The following is a 5,324-nucleotide window of genomic DNA, read 5'->3' as shown; positions in this document are numbered from 1 at the left end:
TTCGTGAATCACCGGTCAACTTGGGTGGTCAATTGTCTATATGAAACCTATTTCAATTAATCAAGTCTTAACAAGTTTGATTGCTTAACATGTTGGAAACATTTAATCATGTAAATATCAATCTCATTTAATATATATAAACATGGAAAAGTTCGGGTCACTACAGTACCTACCCGTTAAATAAATTTCGTCCCGAAATTTTAAGCTGTTGAAGGTGTTGACGAATCTTCTGGAAATAGATGCGGGTATTTCTTCTTCATCTGATCTTCACGCTCCCAGGTGAACTCAGGTCCTCTACGAGCATTCCATTGAACCTTAACAATTGGTATCTTGTTTTGCTTAAGTCTTTTAACCTCACGATCCATTATTTCGACGGATTCTTCGATGAATTGAAGTTTTTCGTTGATTTGGATTTCATCTAATGGAATAGTGAGATCTTCTTTAGCAAAACATTTCTTCAAATTCGAGACGTGGAAAGTGTTATGTACAGCCGCGAGTTGTTGAGGTAACTCAAGTCGGTAAGCTACTGGTCCGACACGATCAATAATCTTGAATGGTCCAATATACCTTGGATTTAATTTCCCTCGTTTACCAAATCGAACAACGCCTTTCCAAGGTGCAAATTTAAGCATGACCATCTCTCCAATTTCAAATTCTATATCTTTTCTTTTAATGTCAGCGTAGCTCTTTTGTCGACTTTGGGCGGTTTTCAACCGTTGTTGAATTTGGATGATCTTCTCGGTAGTTTCCTGTATAATCTCCGGACCCGTAATCTGTCTATCCCCCACTTCACTCCAACAAATCGGAGACCTGCACTTTCTACCATAAAGTGCTTCAAACGGCGCCATCTCAATGCTTGAATGGTAGCTGTTGTTGTAGGAAAATTCTGCTAACGGTAGATGTCGATCCCAACTGTTTCCGAAATCAATAACACATGCTCGTAGCATGTCTTCAAGCGTTTGTATTGTCCTTTCGCTCTGCCCATCAGTTTGTGGATGATAGGAAGTACTCATGTCTAGACGAGTTCCTAATGCTTGCTGTAATGTCTGCCAAAATCTTGAAATAAATCTGCCATCCCTATCAGAGATAATAGAGATTGGTATTCCATGTCTGGAGATGACTTCCTTCAAATACAGTCGTGCTAACTTCTCCATCTTGTCATCTTCTCTTATTGGCAGGAAATGTGCTGATTTGGTGAGACGATCAACTATTACCCAAATAGTATCAAAACCACTTGCAGTCCTTGGCAATTTAGTGATGAAATCCATGGTAATGTTTTCCCATTTCCATTCCGGGATTTTGGGTTGTTGAAGTAGACCTGATGGTTTCTGATGCTCAGCTTTGACCTTAGAACACGTCAAACATTCTCCTACGTATTTAGCAACATCGGCTTTCATACCCGGCCACCAAAAATGTTTCTTGAGATCCTTGTACATCTTCCCCGTTCCAGGATGTATTGAGTATCTGGTTTTATGAGCTTCTCTAAGTACCATTTCTCTCATATCTCCAAATTTTGGTACCCAAATCCTTTCAGCCCTATACCGGGTTCCGTCTTCCCGAATATTAAGATGCTTCTCCGATCCTTTGGGTATTTCATCCTTTAAATTTCCCTCTTTTAAAACTCCTTGTTGTGCCTCCTTTATTTGAGTAGTAAGGTTATTATGAATCATTATATTCATAGATTTTACTTGAATGGGTTCTCTATCCTTCCTGCTCAAGGCATCGGCTACCACATTTGCCTTCCCCGGGTGGTAACGAATCTCAAAGTCGTAATCATTCAATAATTCAATCCACCTACGCTGCCTCATATTCAGTTGTTTCTGATTAAATATGTGTTGTAGACTTTTGTGGTCGGTATATATAATACTTTTGACCCCATATAAGTAGTGCCTCCAAGTCTTTAATGCAAAAACAACCGCGCCTAATTCCAAATCATGCGTCGTATAATTTTGTTCGTGAATCTTCAATTGTCTAGACGCATAAGCAATCACCTTCGTTCGTTGCATTAATACACAACCGAGACCTTGCTTTGATGCGTCACAATAAATCACAAAATCATCATTCCCTTCAGGCAATGACAATATAGGTGCCGTAGTTAGCTTTTTCTTCAATAACTGAAACGCTTTCTCTTGTTCATCATTCCATTCAAATTTCTTCCCTTTATGCGTTAATGCAGTCAAGGGTTTTGCTATTCTGGAAAAGTCTTGGATGAACCTTCTGTAGTAACCAGCTAGTCCTAAAAACTGGCGTATGTGTTTTGGAGTTTTCGGGGTTTCCCACTTTTCAACAGTTTCTATCTTTTCCGGATCCACCTTAATACCTTCTTTGTTCACTATGTGACCGAGGAATTGAACTTCTTCCAACCAAAATGCACACTTTGAAAACTTAGCGTACAATTCTTCCTTCCTCAATACTTCTAACACCTTTCTCAAATGTTCACCGTGTTCTTGGTCATTCTTTGAGTAAATAAGTATGTCATCAATGAAAACAATGACAAACTTGTCAAGGTATGGTCCACACACTCGGTTCATAAGGTCCATGAACACAGCTGGTGCATTAGTTAAACCAAACGGCATGACCATAAACTCGTAATGACCGTAACATGTTCTGAAAGCAGTCTTTGGAATATCATCTTCTTTCACCCGCATTTGATGATACCCGGAACGTAAGTCAATCTTTGAATAAACAGACGAGCCTTGTAGTTGATCAAATAAGTCGTCGATTCTCGGTAGTGGGTAGCGGTTCTTGATGGTAAGTTTGTTCAACTCTCGGTAGTCGATACACAACCTGAATGTACCATCTTTCTTCTTGACAAACAAAACAGGAGCTCCCCACGGTGATGTTCTTGGTCGAATGAAACCACGCTCTAAAAGTTCTTGTAATTGGCTTTGCAGTTCTTTCATCTCGCTGGGTGCGAGTCTGTAAGGAGCACGAGCTATTGGTGCAGCTCCTGGTACAAGATCTATTTGAAATTCAACGGATCGATGTGGGGGTAATCCTGGTAATTCTTTCGAAAATACATCAGGAAATTCTTTTGCAATGGGAACATCATTGATGCTCTTTTCTTCAGTTTGTACTTTCTCGACGTGTGCTAGAACAGCATAGCAACCTTTTCTTATTAGTTTTTGTGCCTTCAAATTACTAATAAGATGTAGCTTCGTGTTGCCCTTTTCTCCGTACACCATTAAGGGTTTTCCTTTTTCTCGTATAATGCGAATTGCATTTTTGTAACAAACGATCTCTGCTTTCACTTCTTTCAACCAGTCCATACCGATTATCACATCAAAACTCCCTAACTCGACTGGTATCAAATCAATCTTAAATGTTTCGCTAACCAGTTTAATTTCTCGATTCCGACATATATTATCTGCTGAAATTAATTTACCATTTGCTAATTCGAGTAAAAATTTACTATCCAATGGCGTCAATGGACAACTTAATTTAGCACAAAAATCTCTACTCATATAGCTTCTATTCGCACCCGAATCAAATAAAACGTAAGCAGATTTATTGTCAATAAGAAACGTACCCGTAACAAGCTCCGGGTCTTCTTGTGCCTCTGCTGCATTAATATTGAAAACTCTTCCGCGGCCTTGTCCATTCGTGTTCTCCTGGTTCGGGCAATTTCTAATAATGTGGCCCGGTTTTCCACATTTATAACAAACTACATTGGCATAACTTGCTCCGACACTACTTGCTCTGCCATTACTCGTTCTGACACCATTTGTTCCTTTCGTTCTATTAACCCCTGGTCCGTAGACCTCACACTTCGCCGCGCTATGACCATTTCTTTTACACTTGTTGCAAAATTTGGTGCAGAACCCCGAGTGATACTTTTCACACCTTTGGCATAGCTGCTTCTGATTGTTGTTGTTATTGCGGTTATTATTGTTGTTGGGATGATTGTTGTAGTTGCTGTTGTTGTTGTTGTTGTTGTTGGGCCGTTTGTTGTAGTTGCGATTGATGTTGCGATTGTTGGGATAATTGCTGCGATTATTGTTGTAATTGCTGTTGTTGTTGTATTGGTGATTCTTATCACCATTTTCCTCCCACTTTCTTTTGACTTGCTTCACATTGGCCTCTTCAGCAGTCTGTTCTTTAATTCTTTCTTCAATCTGGTTCACTAGTTTGTGAGCCATTCTACATGCCTGTTGTATGGAGGCGGGCTCGTGTGAACTTATATCTTCTTGGATTCTTTTCGGTAATCCTTTCACAAACGCGTCGATCTTCTCTTCCTCATCTTCGAATGCTCCCGGACACAATAGGCACAATTCTGTGAATCGTCTTTCATACGTGGTAATATCAAATCCTTGGGTTCGTAACCCTCTAAGTTCTGTCTTGAGCTTATTGACCTCGGTTCTGGGACGGTACTTCTCGTTCATCAAGTGCTTGAATGCTGACCACGGTAGTGCGTACGCATCGTCTTGTCCCACTTGCTCTAGATAGGTATTCCACCATGTTAACGCAGAACCTGTGACGGTATGCGTAGCGTACTTCACTTTGTCCTCTTCAGTACACTTACTTATGGCAAACACCGATTCGACCTTCTCGGTCCACCGTTTCAATCCGATCGGTCCTTCGGTTCCATCAAATTCCAAAGGTTTGCAGGCAGTGAATTCTTTGTAGGTGCATCCTACACGATTTCCTGTACTGCTAGATCCAAGGTTATTGTTGGTATGTAGCGCAGCCTGTACTGCGGCTATGTTTGAAGCTAGAAAAGTACGGAATTCCTCTTCATTCATATTCACGGTGTGTCGAGTAGTCGGTGCCATTTCCTTCAAAATAGTTAAATGGAACAAGTTAATCATACAGAATATTAAGAGTAGTTAATAGTATTTCGTAGCATAATATGAACTCATTTATAAAAGCTTTTTCTTCATATTAGCGTTTTATAAGTTTAAATTCGGGTAGTACCTACCCGTTAAGTTCATACTTAGTAGCTAATATACAATTCAACTACTACAATTCTATATGAAAAACTGATTATAACAATATTTCGCGTTCAAACTTTTACACAATATTTTACAAACTTACAATACCGCTTATTTTACATATAGCATGAAATATAGCACACAATAAATTTGATACAAGATGGTTGTGAAGATAATTCTAGCTAGTACACAAGTCGTTCAGCAAAGGCAATAAAGACACGTAATTCATACGTCCAGAAACAAGTCATGCATTCTGGTTTTACTAGGATTACTTCCCATCCTTGGTCTTGTGGAACATAACCGTTATGGCCGTTGATAAGACAGCGTGTTGTAACGTCGTCAAAGGGACGAGGGTTACGTAATGTCCAACAGTCCCGTAACAATCTAAAAACC

The sequence above is a fragment of the Rutidosis leptorrhynchoides genome, chromosome 2, assembly GCF_046630445.1.
Source record: "Rutidosis leptorrhynchoides isolate AG116_Rl617_1_P2 chromosome 2, CSIRO_AGI_Rlap_v1, whole genome shotgun sequence".
NCBI classification, from domain to species: domain Eukaryota; kingdom Viridiplantae; phylum Streptophyta; class Magnoliopsida; order Asterales; family Asteraceae; genus Rutidosis; species Rutidosis leptorrhynchoides.
The sequence above is the reverse complement of the archived record's forward strand: the minus strand, read 5'-3'. Positions refer to the sequence as shown.